The sequence below is a fragment of the Camelus dromedarius genome, chromosome 16 (assembly GCF_036321535.1).
Source record: "Camelus dromedarius isolate mCamDro1 chromosome 16, mCamDro1.pat, whole genome shotgun sequence".
Lineage (NCBI taxonomy): Eukaryota > Metazoa > Chordata > Mammalia > Artiodactyla > Camelidae > Camelus > Camelus dromedarius.
This window is the reverse complement of record NC_087451.1, coordinates 31083628-31105004: the sequence shown is the minus strand read 5'-3', so window position 1 is coordinate 31105004 and position 21377 is coordinate 31083628.

Below are 21377 nucleotides of genomic sequence, written 5' to 3'. Positions count from 1 at the left end.
TGCTAGAAGGAATCATGAGTACTCAGAGCCAGGGTTCATCACGGTGACACAGGGTGGGTACGCAGCCAGGTCATAAGGGACAAAGACCCGGGTGGAGTCTGGAGAAACCCAGGTGCCCACTTCCTTCTGCTCTCTTGCTTCCTTGAGGGGTCACCCAGAGCTTCCTCTTCCCCCAGCATCAAAGATGCAGGAACATGTGTGTGATGTTTCTATCCAGGAACGCCCACCAGAGACACAGCACCCAAGGGTTTTACAGGGGCTGGTTGCAGGCACCCTCTGCCTGCCCAGCGTTTACCGAGATTCTACTTGCAGAGAGAAAGCAGGCGTTTGTTTAGCATAAACCGCGTGGTTTGCACAGTCTCTACACAGTGAGCTACCTTTACCCATCAGCTCTTACCTGGAACTGGTGACCCACCCTGCCCGCTGTGTTAACCCTTTCATGCACAAGGCCAAAGCAGCGTTCACGCGGGGTCTCACAAACAAGGCTGGACTGTTTCTTCCGCATCGCCAGTGGTACTGGAAACCCTGCAGAGGGAGAGGCCTTGGAGTGAACCAGCCCTGGGTTTGCTGTCAGGCAGTCCCTTTAGGGCCTCGCTCCTTGGATTGGTTCTGGCTTGTTCTTGAGCGCTGGATGTGTATGACTTTACTAGCTGAGAATCTCCAGTCGTCCCCGTTCTGAGGCTTCACTGGAGGGCTTTGTATCAGGGAATCTTAGAATTTTCCTCCAGGAGGTACCTCCTAAACCCCTGTGCCTGGGCCGGACTCCTGCCCCAGGGTCAAAGGCCAGGACACAGGTGATTCTAGAAACTGTCACTGCTGCTCTCGGAACAATTTTATCATGATTAAGTCATCTAAAAAGAATATGTGTATTCCCTCATTTTCTCAAACTGAGGGGCCTATTACATAATATGCTTTGCAATATGGCCTAAGTGTCCACTTCTATAACTTTTGGTCTTTCAGGAAAATAGAAGTCTTGGGCAGACTGGGTAAAATTCCATCCATATAGTGGGGTGAACGTAATACTGTGAGCCTTTGTTATAGAATCAGCAGTGACATTATTATGACTATGGATTATGGATATTGATTAAGAGATACTTAGATTTGAAAAATGAATGTCTCATTACATAATTAGTCAAAGTGTCTCATGAACATAACTACTTAGGCTTGTTTGGTTGCCTTCTTTTGGCTTGGTTTTCAGCAAGTAAGATACAGTTAAACAACTCTTTACAACTTAAAAAATTGTCTGTTTTCTTAAGAAATACAGAAACAGTCCATGGAAGTACTATGACTCTTGAAATGTGTGATTTCTTTTGTTTGTTTCTTTAGAAACTTTTGATTTTATTGAATTAAAAAAATAGACTTCATATTTTTTCAGGCTTTTTAACAATAGACTTTATTTTTTAGTGCAATTTTGGGTGCATAGCAAAATGGAGAGGAAGGTACAGAGATTTCCCATATACCTCCCCCATCATCAGCATCCCCCACCAAGAGTGGTACATTTGTTACAATTAATGATCTCACATTGACACATCACCATCACCCGAAGTCCCTGGTTTACATGAGGGTTCACTCTGGAGTCGTACGTCCTATGGGTTTAGACAAATGTATGATGCCATGTATCCACTGCTGTAGTATCATACAGAGCAGTTTCACTGCCCTAAAAATCCTGTGTTCCTCCTGTTCATCCCTCCCTCCCTGCTAGTCCCTGGAAACCACCGATCTTTTTCACCATCTCCAGAGGTTTGCCTTTTCCAGAATGTGCTGTAGTTGGAGTCATACAAGGTCTACAGCCATTTCAGAGTGGCTTCTTTCACTTAGTGACAGGTACTAAGTTTCCTCCATGTGCTTTCATAGCTTGATAGCTCATTTCTTCTTAGCACTGAATAATATTCCATTGTCTGCATTGTTAAAAACAAGACATCAGGCCCCAGATGGAGTTGCTTATGCCAAGTTCCATGTCACCAAACTGAGACTAAAGTACAGTTTCAGCTCTCCCAGAAACGGAATCTTAAGCCAGCCAGTCAGGCATCGCCTGGTCAACACTAGTTAGGTGCTCTGCCTGGTGAGGACGTCCGCCACCCCTCCAAGGAAAGAGTAACCTGTAATAACCAACCTGCTTTTTTGCCCAGTGTTAACACTTCTTGTTCTTACTTCCTCTGCCTTTAAGGTTTTCATTACGTACAGTTCCTCAGACCTCCTTTCTATCTGCTAGATTGGATGCTGCCTGATTCGAGTCAATTTTTGCTCAAATAAACTCTTAAGATTTGTTTAATAGGCCTTAGTTTACCTTTTAACAGGATGTACACAGTTTATTTATCCAGTCGTCTATTGAAGAACATCTTGGCTGCTTCCAGGCTTTGACAGTTATGAATGAAGCTGCTGTAAACATCCGTGTGCAGGTTTTTGTGTGGACAGAAGTTTCAGCTCCCCTGGAGAAGTGCCACAGAGCATAACTGCTGCATTGTATGGTAGCAGTGTGCTCAGTTTTGCAAGAAACCGCCAAACGCCTTCCAAAGCAGCCATGCCATTTGCCTTCCCACCAGCAATGAATGAGAGAGCACCCAGTGCTTCACCCCCTTGCCAGCATTTGGTGTTGTAAGTGTTCCAGAATTTTGGTCATTTTCATAGGTATGGAGTGGTAACTCACTGTTTAAAGTGTGTCGATGAAAAATCAGTCAATCTAAGAAAGAAATGGAAAATTTCACTCAAGCTAAATTTGAGGATTATAACCCGGGAAGAGCATCTCAGAAAGCTCTGAGGACAGTTCTGCCCATTAGAAGCCAGGGCACAGCTATGTAAGTTTACTGAGACAGAGGGCTGTGCATCAAATGGCAGTTTTCACAATCCAGATCTGAGGGTCATCGTGGTGGGTCATGTGACCCCCTACAGGATCAAGAAGGAATGTTATCTTTTAAAGAACTGGCTTGTTGATGCTAAAAGAATGTTGCTCCTTACGGCTGGGCAGGCATTTCTGCCGATGGGGGAGGCTTGGTCGATGCACAGTGCAGATACATGATGCACAGTGCGGGAAGAGGAAGCCAAAGGGCAGAGAAAATGTTTTATGTTTAATTTTATTTCACAGTTGCATTTCCCTGGTGACATATAATGTGATATGTCTTTTTATGTGCTCATTTTCTATCTCCATATCTTCCTCAATAAGGTGTCTGTTAAATGCTTTGTTCTTTGTGTATTTTGGATAACAGTCCTTGATCAGATGTGTCTTTGGCGAATATTTTCTCCCAGCCTGTGACTTATCTTCTCGTTCTCTCTCTTTTATTTTTTTTTTTTTTCAGGAGGGAGGTATTTATTTACATATTATGGAGGTACTGGGGATGGAACCCAGGACCTTGTGCGTGGTAAGCATGCACTCTGCCACTAGAGTTATACCCTCCCCACTCTTCTCATTCTCTTTTTGTTGATCCATAACGTACTAAATTGTAATCACTAGGAGATAACATTTTTGTTAACCTGGTAGGCCAAGAAACTCTGTTTCATAGTGGCTTTCAAAATTGCCATTATTTTCAACTTTGTGTACAGATGGTCTGAATATGCCATTAGCCTGGTGCATCCGGTTATGACTTGGTTTTCTGAACTGCTGTTAAATCTGGAAGCCTTGATGTTTTTATCACGAGTAGTTCTGCCCTAATTCTTTGTGAACTGAGATGGATAATTTCAAGAAAAAGCTGATTACCATTTTATTGTATTTCATTTTATTTTTCTGATTGCCGTTTTAGAGACATCAAATCCAAGAAGCTCATTTGGGCATTTCTTTTTTACTTCAATTCATCGGTCTTCCTTTTTGGTTTTTTTCCTTAAAATGTCAGAAATTCCCAGTTCTCCAGTCTTCTTTATTTACCATCTAAGCCTGTTTGACTTTTGTTTTTAATTGGTTTAGTTCTAAGTTTACATTTTAAAAGGGATTTGGGGGGAATAATTGTCACATGAACTGAAAAGCAAAGTCTTTTGATGACTCATCTTGTAGACACTGTGAGGGAAAAGGCAGATTTTTTTTCCTCTACTTAGTTACTACCATTCCAATGAGAGAGGAGCACGGCAAATGTTTTCCATTGGTGTGTTGGTTAAGCAGACTTTCCAATAAATGCCGCCCTTAGAGGAGGCTGCGCCGGGGTGTCTGGACAGGCTCTCCTCCTGCAGGTGGCTGTACCCCAAAGCTCCATTGTGTGTGCTCCATTTGGCAGGAAATGATTTGTTTTGCTTCCAGAATTTATTTTAGACTGAAGGTCATTGCCTTGGCAGCAGCAAATCCTTTTGTTACCTAAAAACTGGGTTTGCCTCCTGGTAGGTGTTGAACCAAAAGACGCAACCAAGCCAAACATCAGGAGAAGGAAGGATTTATTATTTGGAATAAGTAAGGAGAACTCTGGGGCTCTCACCCAATGCAGTGTCTTCCCAAACAGCAAAATTAGGAAAGTTTTAAGCTAAGGGGACACGAATATTCATGAAGTGGATTGAGCAGAGGACAATTCAGTATAGATGTCTATCCCTTGAGGAACCAAGACTTTATCTCTGAACTATTGTTTCTTGACTGCTTTTCCTTTGTCCCTGCACTCCCTTGCTTCCCTAAGATCGTTAATTACTGAGACCTGTTCAAGGGCAAGCACTGTGGCCAGGTACCAAAAATGGCTTCTTTTATTTCAAATAAGTCATGCCGGAGACCCTCTACCCTAACCGCTTGCACTTTGCAGGTATTATAAACTAAGTACCATTATTGTACCCATTTATACATGAGAAAACCACGTATAAGTAACAGTGAGAAAAGGCACAGGGAGATAAGTAAAATACCAAGATGGCAGAGCCAGTAAGTGATGGAGCTGGGTTAAACCCCAGACGTCTGCTTTAGAACCTAGAAGGACTGCACCAGCTGTTGATGGCTTTGAAGGTGGAGGTGGGGGCCAGGAGCCAAGGAAAGTGGGCAGCTTCTAGAAGCTGGAAAAGGTAAGGCAAGGAAACAGATTGTGCCTTAAGATCCCCAGAAGGAATGCAGCCCTGCTGGACATCTTGATTTTAGCCCAGTGAGACCCACTATGGACTTCGACCTCTAGAACTATAAGATGATTGATTTATGTTGTTTTAAGCCACTAAGTTTGCTACTACAGCAGCAATAGAAAACTAATACAGGGAGAAATGAATTTTAAAAACTCCTATCTGACAAACTGCTAGACTACTTCTTTCATGATGGTTGACAGTTGATCAAAGATGAGGGATGTTATAATTTTCATTAAATGTCTTAGTTTAGAAAATATTGATGGTTCCTAACTTCCCACCAGATGAAGCCTAAACTTTTTAGTCTGGCATCCAGCTGCTTGTAAGACCTGATCTCACCTTGCCTCACACATAGATGACTTGATAAAGAAGTTGTGGTATATATGTATACAATGGAATACTACTCAGCCATAAAAAAGAACGAAATAATGTCATTTGCAGCAACATGGATGAACCTAGAGATGATCGCATTAAGTGAAGTAAGTCAGACAGAGAAAGATTGATATCATATATCACCTATAAGTGGAATCTGAAAAAATGATATGAATGAACTTATTTACAAAACAGAAACAGACTCACATATATAAAAAACAAATTTATGGTTACCACAGGGAAAAGAGGGGGAGGAATAAATTGGGAGTTTGGGATTTGCAGATACCAACTACTATATATAAAATAGATAAACAACAAGGTCCTACTGTATAGCACAGGGAACTATTTTCAATATCTTATATTAACCTATAATGAAAGAGTATATAAAAATGTCAAAACCAAAAATAAATACTGCAAAAAAAAGAGAAAACCTATATCAAATAAATAATACTAAAATTCAAGTACCTTGTGTTAAAAAAAAAAAACTAAAAACTTATCCCCACCCCAAACCTGTCCAAAGTTTAAAAATCACTAAAATCTCCTGTTAGGGAGCAAACCCCCGTCTGTTTTCTTATGATCTGATTAGATGCAGGATTTTGCACCCCACCTGCCCCATGATTTTTCTTGCTTCTTGCTATTCCAGCCACTCCTATAGCCTTAAAGTTTTGTAGTTTTTTTTTTTTTCTCTTTTTACTGAATATCTGGCTCAAAAGGTTTTCTTAGAGTCAAAGTACTGAAGTGGTACCTCCTTAAGGGAGGTGAACAATCCCAAAGCTGGCTTATGCGTCCAGTGAGAAATCACTTTATCTGGCACAGGGAGGGAAGAACTGCCTTAATAATGCCATCAATGGTCATTTACAAAATTCCCTCTAATTAAACAGCCTTCTCCCATGTGCTGAGGTCTCTGAATTGGCCAGGCCATTTTCCTGTGGGTAATAGCCAGCTTGCAATAGATTGTTGCTGCTCTTAATCTTTTTTTTTTTTTTAAGAAAGAAAATCACACACATAATAATAACTTGTTTGAAAAAGCCCCTTAATGGGACATCCTTATTTGTTTTTTGGCTTATAGAGTAGGGGGTGCAGTGTGCAGCTGTCTGTATACCTCCCTTACTGCCGCAGGACCGACCAGCTGCCCTGAAACAACCTGACGTGTGTTCGAGGTGTTAGAGCAGAAGGCACACATACTTAGAATTTCCTGGGTTTGTGCCTCTGTAAATACCATCCCCACCTCAAATGTGTGCTATGGGTATGGTCATACTCGACAATGACCAAGGAGAGCGATGGGTTTACATTTCGTGGTGAGCAAGAATAAAAAAGTAAATATTGCAACTTCCAACATTAAATATATTCCATGCCAACTGAAAGTTAACCTCAAAAGGAGAATTAGACCACTCAGGGGAGAATGATAGATGCCTAGAAAGACACTGAAACTGACTCAAGAGGAAATAGGAAATCGGAAAAGCCCCGTAACAAGTAAAGACATTTAACTGATAATCAAAAATCTTCCCACAAAGAAAACCCCGGGCTCCAAGGGCTTCACTCGTGAATTTTGTCAAATATTTAAAGAAGAAATAATACTTACTCTCCACAAATTCTTTCAGAAAATAGTGAAGGAGGGAAACTGTCCAACTCATTCCACGAGGCCAGTGTGACTCTGATCCCAAAGACACCACGGAAAACTAGTCAGATATCCCTCGTGAACACAGAGGCCAAACAAAATGTCAGCAAACTGAATCCAAATAAAACGAACATGTAAAAAGGATTATACACCGTGGCCCAGTAGGATTTATCCCAGGAATGCAACGTGAGTATTTTCAACCAAAGAATAATGCAGGAGGCTGCAAATAAGAGTTTGGGGTTTTGGGGGTTTTTTTTTGGGGGGGGATGGTGCCTTAAGAATTACAATTAGGGAGACACAGATTTGGGTAACCCTGAAATAGTGTTCCAGGAAAGAGAAAGAGTCAGGGACTTAGGAAGACAAAAAGACTTGAAGTTGTTAAAAGTTGCCTGGCAAGAATTGTGATCAACTCAGACGCAAGTCAGAAAATATTTGTCCTTAGGGAATCGCAAGTTGTTTAGGGTAAAGGTTTGATAAGCAGCCCGAGTTTCTGACAGGTGTCCTAGATAACTCCATCAGGTCAAAGGTCAGATTCCATCCAGGCTGAGACCCGCTTAAGTCACACTTCCTTAATGGCCTCTGGGCTCTGTTTTAGAGAGCTCTCTTAGCAACACCAACTCTGTTTTGATATTCCTTTGACAGTTTAACGTCCAGAAATCGGTTAATATAATTGTGTCCTTTTCCAGTACCAGTAATTCTTCAACACCCACTGGATGTCCTAAAAGTCAGTTCAGTTCTGACACTAACCATCCAGAATTAGCACAGGCTCCAATAGTTGAGGGCTCAGTCCCACAGGACAGCCCCCATTTCAGATGCCAGCCACAAATCTTGGCTGTCCCCAAGGCTTTGGCACTTCTGCCTGGCTGACTGTAAATTATGGGGTTCCCACATTCCTCCCTCAGATTTGATCATCTCTAGAACAACTCACAGAATCAGAAAAGCACTAGACATATGTTAGTGGTTTTATTGTAAAGGCTACAACTCAGGAGCCGCCAAGTGGAAGAGATGCCCAGGGCAAGGGGGGATGGGGCGCGTCCGTGTCCCACCTCAGCACGCCGCCCTCCCAGCACATTGATGTGCTCACCAAGCAGGGAGCTCCTTGAACCTTGCTCAAGAGTTTTAAATCAAGATTTAGTTATGTAAGCATGATGGATTAAATCATTGACTCAATCTCCAGCTCCTTTCCCGTCCCAGAGGTGGGGCTGAAGTTCTGTCTAATCACGTGTTTAGTTCCTCTGGCAACCAGCCCCCATCCTGAAGCTATCTAAGGACCCAGAAAGTCACCACATTAGCATAAACTCAGGTGTGGTCCTAAGGGGCTTGTTACACATAGTGAAAGAGACTCCTAGCACTCGGGAAATTCCAAAAGCTTTAGGAGCTCTGTGCCAGGAATCGGGAGCAAAGACCAGATATATTTTTATTAGCTGACATAGTGCTGCTTCCTTGCGAAAACACACACGCCTTACACCAAGTGCAAGGAGCATCACGTGAAGACACCAGCACTCAACCAAGACAAGAGCCAGCCAGCAAAACTGCAGTTGGGATTCAGGCTCGCTCAAATTCAAGTGTGGCTGCATCTTCGCCCTCGAATTCTGCGTGGGTCAAACCTTGAAGACGCTTCTGTTGCCTGTGCTTCTGAGTGAAAATAATTCTCGTCCTGCAGCCTTACCAGTAGAGTAAGACTTCACATTGATGTAACCTGACTTTGCAGAGCCTTTTCAAGTACCTCATACTGAGCCTCCCAAGAACACAGCACAGGAGTTAAGAGACGGGTCAGCATTCTTGTCTTGTGGCTCAGAATGGAACTCAGAGAAGATACTAAGAACTATATATAAAACAGTTAAACAACAAGGTCCTACTGTGTAGCACAGGAAACTGTGTTCAATACCTTGTAATAGCCTATAATGAAAAAGAATATGAAAAGGAATATATATATATGTGTGTACCTAAATCACTGTGCTGTACACCAGAAACTAACACAACATTGTAAATCAGATATACTTCAATTGAAAAAAAAAAATCCCACCAGAAAAATAAAAGAACTGAACTCAGAAGGAGGGATCTTGCCCAGGAGGGCAGGAAGGTGACACGGCCAGCTCAAAACAGGTTTCTTACAACAGTGCTGGACCCCATTGCCTCCTGACAGAGCCTTTGCCCAGATGCTCACTAAATTTTAGCTGGATTAATTAGACTTCTCCCAGTTGAACTAAGAGCATACACCATCTTTTTCCTTTGATCCAGTCTAAAGGAATTTAGTTACGGAGCACACTGAAGGAGCTTGTGGAAGCATTGCTGTATTAGGATATGGGAAGTAAGTCCCATCGTGAGGCCTGGTTTTATGGAAGGTCCAGTAGAGTCTGGGATATTTATTACCAAGTGAGGAGAGTGAATTAGGAAGATCTCTAAGCCTTTCGGAGGGAGTAAATTGTTTAAATATCCCAAGTGCCTCTAGAATTAAGGCACAGGGCTGAGATGCTAAGTAGGTAAAGCGGGCCTGCAGGGCCTGGTACTTGCTGATTCAGTCTCAGTTGTATCTCCAATATTATGCTCTTTCGTGCAGATGTCTTACCCCTAGTCTCTCTGCGTTATTGGAAACAGCAAGGTATCCACAGTAAAGCCAATTTAAAGCCCGTCGAGCCTGTAAGTATTAACATTTACAATTGAAGATGGGGGAAATGACAGATCATGCTGCAGAAAGGTCTCGCTTCACTCTTTACCAGTGTCGCCAGGGCTGACGAGATGAAAAATGGCCTGCGGGGTGCTGCAGAGTGAATTTGATTCTGTGCAAAGAAAAATGAGATTAAAAATATATCAAGGCAATAAAGCCCCTTCAAGTGCCTGGACTGGGCAAATAAACCAGCAGTCGCAGGTGCTGGGAAAAACCAGAGGGCGGAGCAGGGTCTGTGCAACGTGGGGAAATTCAGTGCCCGGCTGTCTGTGAGGTGGGAGTCTCAGAGATTCACTGTGTCTTCCTGTTACCAAACTTGGGTCCCCTCACCTGAGCGCAATAAAGCCAATCTACTGACACGGGGTCGTGGTGAAGGAAAGTGCAACGATTACTGCAGGGCGTCCAGCAAGGAGTCCAGGGCGGCTGGCGCTCAGAAGGCCCGAACTCCCCGAAGGCTTTCAAGGAAAGGTTTTTAAAGACAGGGTGAGGGAGGGGGTGTGGGGTGTGTGATCAGCTCGTGGACATGCTTCTGATGGGTCGGTGGTGAGGTCATCGGGAGTCCGCATCATCAGCCTCCTGGTTCCAGCAGGCCTGGGGCCTCCGTGCTCATGGGCAGCGCGCAGTTAACGTCTTCCACCTGTGAGGGTCTCAGCCTCTGCAAGACAGCTCATAGTGATCCAGGAAAAAAATGTGGGGTGAGAGGATGGCCATGTCCCAGGTCTTGGTTGAGTCCTTGGGGATGTGCCTCACCAAGTGAGGGTCCTTGGTTTCATGCAGGAAAGATTTCAAAAGTGAGCCATAGTTGAGTAAAAGTAGATTTATTTAGAAATACGTGCCCTCCAGAGACAGAGCGCGGCCCGACTTGGAAGGCGAAGGAGCAAGAGGCCAGCAGGCGCGGTGTTGCAGTTTTTATATGCTAACAGGTGAGAGGACTATTCCAACTATCTTGGGGAAGGGAGGGAGATTCCCAGGAATTGGGCCACTCTTTGGCCTTTCATGGTCAGCCTCGGAACTGTCGTGGTTTGAGGGCGTGTCACTCACCATGCTAATACATTACAGTCTGAAGCTCAAGGTCCACTGAGGTAGACTGTCTCGCCATCTTGGGCCTCAAGGTCCACTGGGAGTTCAATCTGCCATCATCTTGGTGCTAATCCCTGCGTCATTCTTTTAATGGTTGTGCCCTGCCCCCTTCCCTCCTGGCTCAGAATATTATCTATAGGCCTTGAGGAGGAACTAAAGGCCACTGACTTTGTTTAATGGCTAAACTGTTATTATTTTGTCTTGCTTGATTGTTCTTCTTTCTTTCTGCATTTTCTCGTTTATCTGATTAAATGTACTCTTTGGAACTCGGGGCAGCCTAGGAGACTGAAGTTTTTCTACAGACAAGAGGCAGATGGAGGACATGAGGTTGTGGGGGTGGTCTGTCCTGGGAAGGCCCCGTAGGGTCCCGCTCGGTTACATTCCGATTTGGAGGGTGTACGTGCCTTGGAGCCTCTGGGAGCCTTGGGCCTGTGTGTCTCCGTCACTGTGGTTTTCAGTCTCCCGGGTGATCTGAAGGCACATCTCTTTTATTCTACCTATTGCCCTCTTTTGTGGCCCAGGGCCTTTGTTACCAGAGGCCAAACAAACAGAAACATACCGAGTTTGGAGGCGAGAAAGGTTTGTTGCAGGGCTGAGCAACGGGCACAGGCTGCTCACGCTTGGAAAAACCCGAACTCCCTGATGGTTTTGGGGGAAAAGTTTTTATAGGCAAAATTTGGGGTAAGGGCAGCAGGGTGCTTCTGATCCGTTGGAGCTGAGGGAACAGGGCGGGGCTCCAGGAATCTTGTGCTCAGCCTGAAGTTTCCACCCTCCAGCTGGGTGGGGGTCCTGGTTCCTGCACAAGAACGCAAAGGTATTGTTACCTACATTCCTTGAAGAGGAACCAGGACCCTGCCCACAGGCTGCACTATTGTTTCCCTTCTGTTTCTCCCTTGTCTCGGCATTCCCTCCCTTCTGATTAGTAATTTTTTGTTGGTTTGGTTTTTGGTAGGGGGAGGTAATGCGGTTTATTTATTTATTTTAGAGGAGGTACTGGGGATTGAACCCAGGACCTCAAGCACGCGCTCTACCACTTGAGCTATACCCTCCCCACCGATTAGTAATTTTTTGAATCTGCTGTTTAGAACTTGGGGAAGGTCAAGAAGGCTGAATGAAACCTCCTTCTTAAAAACAAGAAATGGGGGACATGTTAAGGATTTGTACTGGGGAGGACCCCACAGGGTCCTGCTGTTTCAATAGGTGCCAGTAGCACTCTCCTCATCCAGTTGTGACAAATATTCCAGACACTGCCAAATGTGCCCTAGGGGGCAAAATTGTCCCTACCCACCCCTGTTGAGAATCTATTCTAGGAGACTGGCAAAAATTAGCTGAGTCTGAAGATTTCTTTGGTACTGAAAGTGATGCAGGAAAACAGATGTGGGCGCGAGGAGGGCCGTGTCCCAGGCTTTGGTTGAGCCCCTGGGATGTGCCCCGCCAAGCGTGGGTCCTTGGCTTCGCACAGGAAAGAATTCAAGAGCGAGCCACAGTTGAGTAAAGGTAGATTTATTCAGAGAGACACGTTAAAAGGCAAGAGAAAAGCCACGAGGTGTAGGGGTTGGGTGCTCAGATTAAAAGTAGGTACACACTCCATAGACAGAGTGCGGGCCTTCTCAGAAGAGGAAGAGAGGGCGTGGCCGCGCGGTGCCATGTTGCTGGTTTTTATGGGCTTGGTGACTTCGTATGCTAATAAGTGGAAGGACCAGTCTGGGGAAGGGGCTGGGATTCCCAGGCCCTTTTGTGGCTAGCCTTGGGACTGCCATGGTGCCTGTGGGCGTGTTATTCACCATGTTAATGTATAACAATGAGCTAGAAGTTAAGTCTCTCAAGATCTTGAGCCTCAAGGCCTACTGAGGGTTGCATCTTTCGCCATTTTGATGTTACCTGCTATAGCATTCCTTGAATGGCTGTGCCCTGCCCCCTTCCTGTCTCAAAAGGGGCTGCCTTGCTCAGGGTGGGTCCAATTGATCTCTTTGAGCAAAATCATCTCTATACGAATGATCACTTAATGGTTTGGTGGGTGTGGTAGACCAAATAATGGCCACCCAAGGATGTCCCTGTCCTAAGCTGCCGAACCTGTGAAAATGTCACCTCACCCAGCAAAAGGGATCCTGCAGCTGTGATGGAGTTACGGGTCTTGAGATGGGAGAGTATCCGGGATGATCTGTGTGGGTCCCCTGTGGTCACAGGGTCCTTGTGGGACAGGCTGGGATCCGGGATCCTTTGCTGTAGTGCTCGCACCTGGACACAGGTCTCCTTGAGCAACAAATACAAAGAAACTATAAAGGACTAAAAATAACTGCGTGCATGCGCAGCTGGGGTGAGTTATGAACAAAAAGATACAAAAAGACCAAAAACCCAATTGCCACTATATATCATACAGGGCGATTTTGCTCAAGTTTCACTTTTAATGCAGATTGCAGACCACGGGGACCGGGCCCAGGATCACCTTGCTCAGTAGGAACTCGGTGTAATTCCCCTGTAGTTTTGCGCAGCACCTGTAACTTTGGTCAGTTATCTGTTAAGAGTATATTGTTTGTTATAAGGAGAAGACAGTGAGAGATCCAGCTAGGTCAGTGTAAAATCCTCCCAAGTCTATGAAAAATGTTTAAGGCATGCTCACTTATTGGAATAAATTCAGCAAATACCAAAGAACCCACTACTGTACGTGAGGGAGCAAAAGCCACAGAGCTCTGCCCTCCTGGAACGCTCAGCCTGCACTGTGTCAGGCAGGGAGCCTGGCAAATGTCAAATACAGATAATACGGCAAAACTTTCTCCCGAGAGCACAGGGTTGGCTTCTAGGTCCCAGCAAGTCCTACAGCAAACCAGTCTAATCAAAGCTCCAGATGCCAGACCACGGGGCAGAAGTCCTCCCCTAACGTGCCTTCTGTTCTCCTGGGATGGTTGCTCGCTTCTATGGGTCGGGGAGGAAGAGGACAAAAGAGAAACCTGGGTTCTGGTCCCTGCTTGGGGTCTTTAAGCCGGTCATGAACTCTCTCAGACTGAGTTTCCTCATCTGAAAAGCAGGGTTTGGACTCAGGGGCCTCGGGGATTTCTATTAGCCAGGACAGACCCCGATTCTCACACAGGTGGGGACCCTGCAGGACCAGGTCCACCTCTGTTTGTTTCCATGTCCCTGGTCAGCCAAACACCACCAACCCTTAGTTAGAGCTTCCGATGAATTCCAAATACTTGGGCAGACAGACGTTTTGGCCATTGCCCGTGGCCCTCTAGTCCTGCACTGCTGGCCAAATTAACCAATCCCAGGTGGAACGCATCCCTTTCCAGCCAGGGTAGGAATTACTGCGCTGATTTTGGAGTCTTGCAGAAAAGAAACCTCCAAGAAATCGGGCTCCTGTCCTCTCGTGTCCTGCAGAGGGCGCCCCGCTCCTGTGGTCCGCGCGTGTGCATCCCGGAGGTACCTGGCTCCTTCCTGTGTGGCTGACGCCCAGGGCCGGGATGAAAGCGGAATTGAACTGGCATCATAAATTCCAGTGCAATTTAAAGTTCAAACGAAGCTTCTGCTGCACTGCTCTGACTCCCACACCTGTGCAGTTCTCCTCTGGGTTGGTGTGGAGACATCCGTCCCTGGCCTGCGGCCTGTGGCCTACGTTCTCATGTTCCTGTTCACATCCCCGCGTTCATAGGTTGTCTTTATCTTGCACGGCCCTGTTGAAAGGCCCTGAGAGCTCAATTTGTGGAAAACGGAAAAGCTTTCCAGATACTACTCTTTCGAAAGTGGCTTTGCCTAACAACAGGACAATGTACAAGCTCCAGGAGGAGTGATTCATGTAGCCCTCGTTGCCTTCGGCCTAAGGAGAAAATACAAACAGGAGGGCTGGGACGTAACAGTTAAAACCATCATATACATTTATGTTTAACCAAAGGTCTGCTTTTGCTCCAGCTCCAGGATTCCTACGAAGTGCAGAGTGCGATACACATATAGCCTCAGAACCGTTTACCTCTGCTGCAGATCGCCGCCAGGAGGCTAGGGGGCTGGATGGTGGCACTGGGAGGGGGGCTCATTCATTGTCACAGGACCCCCTTACTGCTGAGCGGTTACAGCTCCAGGGGGGGAGTGCAGTGCCGTTTTCCTAGCCCTCGGCCCTCTATGTGATCCCCTGTGCCCCTTCTCCGTGAGCGCAGTGTGAAGCCTTGAGGCTGGCTCCCGAGGTCATTTGTCCCTCCCCCCCATCCAGGGGCCACTTGCTGTAGCATCCTGTTCATTTGCCATCAGAAGGACGCAGCTGCTGGCCAGCGTCAGCTTCCCTTACTGGGATTTAGATGAATTTTCCTGTCCTTTTTTTCAGGATGGGCCAGTTACCTTCTGTAGTGTCCCCACCAAAAGATATACCTGTCGGTATTCTAGCCCCTGGGGGCTGTGAGTGGGATCTTACTTGGAAATAGAGTCTTTGCAGATGTGATTAAGGTGAGGATCTCGAGATGAGAACATCCTGGATTTAGAACAGGCCCTGAAGCCGACGGGCCTGATCAGAGAAAGGAGAGGGCGATTTGGAGACTCAGAAGGAAAGGTGATCTGAAGACAGAAGCAGAGACTGGAGTGATGCAGCTGCAAACCAAGGATGCCAAGGATTGCCAGAACCTCCCAGAAACTAGGAGAGAGGCCTGGGACATGTGCTCCCTCAGAGGCTCCAAAGGAACCGACTCTGCCAACACCTTGATTTCAGATGTCTGGCCTCAGAACCGGGAGGATGTGTGTCCGTTGTTTTAAGCCATGCAGTTTGCGGTCAATCATTATGGCAGCCCCAGGAGATGCTGTCGCCACAAGCCCTGACAATTCTGACAAGGGTGTGCGATAACTGCCTCTCACTTAAAAAAAATTTTTTTGTTTTGTTTTTTTGGGGAGGAGGTAATTAGGTTTATTTATTTAAATGGAAGTCCTGAGGATTGAACCCAGGACCTCGTGCATGCTAAGCATGTGTTCTGTAACCTAGTCCAAAATCGTTCTGCTCCCCAGATGACAGGCCAGTAAAACAGGAGACCAGATGTTGGGGCAAGGAATAGCAGCTTTATTTGGAAATGAGGCAAATCGAGAAGGTGGCAGACTAATGTCCTGGAGAACCGTCTTCCCCAAGTCAGAATTCAGGCTCCTTTTATATTAAAAGGGGGAGGGGGGTGCTTGGTTGTTGCCAACCTTTTGGCGTAGGAATTCTTTGTTCTTGGAATCCTTTGTCCTTGCAGCTGTCCACATGGGTCAGGTCATGGTGTCCCTGTAAACCTCCAACGAAACAAATGTTATTTTCTATTCTGCAACTTGCTGTCTTCATATGAATGAAAACCTGTTAATAAGATGAGAGCCTTGAGAATGGGCTCCCCCGTAAGTTTCGGGCTCTAGGCACCGCACTTTCACAGAAGGTGCAGACCTGGCAAGACCAGGCCTAGGAACCAGCACAGGGTTAAAGTCAAAGGAGCAGCTCTGATGCGGAGCCGTGTTTGTTCTTTTCCACTGCACTACCACTGAGCTTAGAGCCCCCTTTTGCCTCTCACTTTTGATTCGCAGTTAGAGCACGGTGTGTTTTTGAATAATTTACATTTCAGGACTTTCTTTTCGACATGTGTGTCTTCTGGGCCCCTCTGCGTTGGGCCACTGGAGACCTCGTGGCGAGGAACTCTCCCTGACTTCAGCCGGCCTCCCCACCTGCTTTGCTCCGCCGACCACCTGTGGGTGCCTTTTCTCTCACCTTCCCTGGGGGGGCTGCCTATGCCCTGAGGCCCCATGGCCTATGTCATTAGCTGAAAAGTCTCATGATGTTTTTTCCCCGCTTTGTCCTCTCTTCTCTGTTAATTTCCTGAAAATCGACTTTACCTTCTGAGAAAGTCTCAGCTAGCCATCTGGTCCGGTCCCAAACTGACAGGTGGAGAGGCTGGAAACTCACGCCCTGAAGGTGTCAGCACAGGTTATCCCAGGGGGAGCCGGCTCCTGCCCTGGGGGTCCTCTGGCACAGGTGAGCCCCACTCCCTCCGAAAGGAATGACTTCCGTCCCCCTTCTGAGCTAACCTGGGGCTGAGCTCAGAACATACAGGGACCCCTTTTGCTCTGAGCTGCCTCCTCTGGGCAGAAAATGATACATCTGCAAGGAGGGGACTGGCCCTGGCCACCCCAGCAGGGGGAGGTCTCCAGAGTGCCCTGCCAGGAACATGGCACACTCCCCTTGGAGCTGCATGCGGGAAAGAGGAAGACCCTGGGAAGTTTCCTCCTTTCTCTTAGCAGTGTCGAGAGGAACCTGCTTACTCCCCAAACAAGGCAACTGCCTGTCCTCTGGTGGGTGAAGGGCGGCAGCACGTGGGGCGTTGACCTTGCAGTCCTGACTCTTAACTCTGCCCTTGGATGTGGTCTCTCTCTAACTTGTAACTTTGTACAGTTGGGATTGGGTTTATTAAGGGAGAGGGCAGGTTTTAGACTCTCAGGGACAGCAGTGGGACGATGGGGAGGAAATAGGTGCAGAGAGCAACCGGCAATAATCTGAGAAACCGGCGGCCCAGATCCACTTGCACTGGCTCCACGGCTGCTTCTCCAGCAGAAGCTGTTCTGCCCTTCACCCCGGGAGGCCTTGCAGGGGTGGTTGCCTTTCCTGGGGTGTCTTCTTTTTTTTTAGGTTCCACATATGAGTGATATATGGTATTTTTCTCTCTTTCTGGCTTACTTCACTTAGTATGACAGTCTCTGGGTCCGTCCATGTTGCTGCAAATGGCATGATCTCATTCCTTTTTATGGCTGAGTAGTATTCCACTGTATAAATGTACCACAGCTTCTTTATCCAGTCATCTGTCAATGCACACTTAGGTTGTGTCCGTGTCTTGGCTGTTGTAAATAGTATGCAGCTGTGTTTCTGAGCTGTCCTTCCCTCCCAGGACTCCAAAAGATCCAACTGCCTCCTCTCACACATGCAGGCTTCCCCTCCACCCCCAGCACCTTTCCCTCACCTTGTAAACCGTTCCCAGTCTTAAACACAAAACAAACTGAAGGCCCTTTTTCTCAAAACCACTTACGCCTGGAACCCCATTCATCCCATTTTCCTCAGCTCCCGGATGGCCCAGAAAGTCAGTCCACATTCCTGGGCTCACACCGCCATGGGCCTCCCACTGGGCTCTGGTCCTCTGGGCCTGCCTCCCGAGGGGCTCCCATGACCGTGGCTGCTGGACGGAGCCTCAGGGATCCTCCTTCTGTTTACCACGTTTCCTGAGTTGGGGCCTCCTGCCCTGTAACAGCTCCCTGGGAAGACGCTCGCCCACCGGGGGTCCATACCAGTGGAGGGTGGGTCTCAGCTCCAACCCTCACCAGCTACCTGATGATTTTGAGTGAGGCACCTCTTCTCTGGCCCTTGGGGGCTTAGCTACGCGTCGAGGCCATCAGATGGTGAGGGCCGATTGGCGGAAGCGCTGTGACGTCCGTGAGTGTGGTGCCCTCCAGGTAGAGGTGAGCAGGACTTTCCTTCTCTGCCGACTGGACTCGGCTTCAGGCGGGGTGGGGAATGAGGCCCAAGGGTTTCAAAGCCCCTGGACCTCCTGATCTGCGCAGCCTTGTCCTTTCAGTGTGACTGGGGGTTCCTGGGAAGTCCCTATTATCAGCCGGGAAGGGCCGGGCCGTCAAGCGCTGGGTAATGAGGCTCCGCATCCGCTGTTTCCTGGGCTGGAGTGAGTGTGCAGCTCTGCCGATGAAATTCTACGCGGATTAATTAAAACGGGGGAAGCGAGTCCCCTGGACTATTTACCAGCTTCCGGAGAGCAAACAGCCATTGCTGATCTCAGTACGGAGGTGCCAGAGCCTCTTTTTCCTTTTGGTGGGGGGACATGCGCCAAGCCTGGGGGCTTGTGGGGGAGGGGCCGGTCCTCTCCATGGCTTCAGTTGGCTTCATCTCTGGGAGCCTCAGGGATGCTCACTGTATCCCTGGAGGTGTGGAGTTAACCCTTAACGCCAGAGGAAAGAGCCTTCATGGGGGAGGTCTGCAGACGAACGCTTTATTTCTGTTTATTTATTTATTTTGACATTTAAATTTTTTTTTCAAATTTTGCGGGGCTGTAATTAGGTTTATAAATTTTAATGGAGGCGCTGGGGATTGAACCTAGGATCCCCTGTATGTTAGGCATGCGCTCTGCCACTGAGCTGTACCCTCCCCCAGGCGAGCACCTTAGAAAGTCTATCCCCGCCCGCCCCGCGGAGAATGGGGAGCCTCATACTCCTTTCTGTTTTCTCCCAAAGACAAGGGCTACTCCTCTAAGGTGGCTTCCCCAGACAGAAGAAGAAAGGAGCAGGCACGGGGTGGTGGGGCATGGCTCAGTGGTAGAGCACATGCTTGGCATGCACAAGGTCCTGCGTTCAATCCCCAGCACCTCCATTTAAAGGAAATAAAAAAATAAAGACAGAAGCCACGGAATTTCTGTAACCTAATCTTGGAAGTAACATCCCATCACTGTGTGTTTTCTGTTGTTAGAAGCAGGTTCCTGGATCCAGTCCAGGAGATTCCATAAGGACACAGAGGTGAGGATCATGGGGCCACCATGGAGGCCACTTCCTAACTCACTGTCTGTGGGAACACCTGCGTGTCAGGCCAGGGAGATTTTGGTTCTGCAGGAGCTGTTAACAGCCACAGATTTATAGGTCAGAAGCATCCTCTCTCTGGCCCTCTGGAAGAGATAGGCCCGCTCAGTGGCTTGTTAATTTATTTGACTTTTATCAAATTGTACCCTTTGCAAACAACTGGCTTCTGCCTATGATAGAGCCTCCAGTTAAAATCCACAAATTGCAGCTATGTGTAACAGCAGGGAGCAGCATGTATAAGAAAATGCTACTCTAAAAGGTCAGCATGAAAAGCTGTTTGCCAGCGGTTGTAGGTTTGCAGAAGGGGCTCTGCCTGGAACAGGGCAGGGTGGGACTTCATCTTCCTGGGCAGCTGGGTCAGGCCTGCATTAGTGCAGCCGCAGGAGAAGTCAGTGTCCTAGACCCTGGGTTCTCTCCCTTTCCACCACTGCTAAAAATGACCTGGCGAGGCGAGGCTCTGGCTAGAAGAGACCACCCCACCAAGAGGGCCAGGCTGGCTCCTTAGGCTGCTGGGCAGGGAATTGGGGGAGGGTGAGGAGGAATCAGGCCACTCTCTTTCCTTTCCTGAACAAGTATGTATTTTATTTTATTCTGTTCTATTTTTTAACACCTTTATTGTGGTATGGCTCCTGTACAGTGAACTATAGATATTTCAGATGCACAATTTGGTGAATTTTGATAGATGGATATGCCCGTGAAATCACCACCACAGTCAAGATAGCTAACATTTCTGTCACTCCCCGAGGTTCAGTTTTCGAACTCCCAAATTATCCCTTCCCACCCCCTTTACCCCCTGGTAACCCCCTGTTCTCCACGTCTGTGAGTCTGTTTCTGTTTTGTAGGTAAGTTCATTGGTCGAGACCACTGGCCAGGCACAATTCCTGCTTCTTTATCTCTTCCTCCTTCTGTGATCTATTGCCCTTTGGGGGGAGTCCCACTCCACCTGGCTCTTCCAGGCATCTGGTGTGGTCAAAAGTGCATGGACCTGGGATAGGACAGACCCTTCAGGATCCTGGCCTCATGAGTCCCCAGCTGCCAGGCCTCAGTTTTCCCTTCCATAAAGTGGGGCTAATACCTACTTCCTGAGGTTGCTCCTCCCCACCCCCAAGACAAAACAACCCCAAATGTCTCTTCTGACACTGAATGCTGACTGTCCACGTGGGTGTGTTGTGAGGGCCATTCCTTTTGCATGTGTGATGGTGAGGCTGCAGAGGGTGGCTGGACGGAGACGGAAAGGACACAGCGTGGCTCTGATTCACATTCCATTCCAGGAGCGTCTCCCTGCACGTGATGATGCTCCGGATGCAGGGAACTGATGGTGTCCCCTCCCTTGCAATGACCCTCATCCATTCCTCTGCAGTGGGTTTTACAGCCAAGCAGCCTGCCCGGTCCCTTGTTGGGGGACAGTGGACAAACAGCCTTACCAAATGTTATGGACTGAATGTACCTGCCCCCCAAACTCACAGGTTGAAGCCCCAACCCCAGTGTGACGGTGGGAGCTAGGGCTTGGGGGGGGTGTCATTAGGGTGAGATGAGGCCATGCGGTGCTGTCCCCATGATGGGATTAGTGCTCTTATGAGAAGAGACACCAGAGAGCTGGCTCTCTCTCTCTCTCCACCACATGGAGATGCAGCAAGAAGGCAGCTGTCTACAAGCCAGGAGGGGAGATCTTGCAGGCACGCTGACCTTGGACTTCCAGCCTCCAGATCTGTGAGAAAATACATTTCTGTTGTTTAACACCCCTCTCTCATCACTACCTCCCAATCTGTGGTGTCCAATCTTGTCACTTCCCACTGCATTTTGTTATGGCAGCTAAACAGAGAGCCTTCCACATTGCCCCTCTGGAGGCTTCTGCCTCACCGGGTGGCAGCTGCCGTCCAGGAGAGTTACAGGATGTCAGTTTCTGTAGGAGGCTGGGACCCTCGGATGGATGAGAACACATCCCTCTCTGGAAGAGGTCGCTTGTCGTTCAGCAGAGGTTGGGAGTGGAGGGGCAGTAGCTGGTTGGGTCTCAGCCCTTGACATTTGGAGGTCTCCCACGACAGAGAGAAAGGCACAAAGGTCAATTCTGGGCCA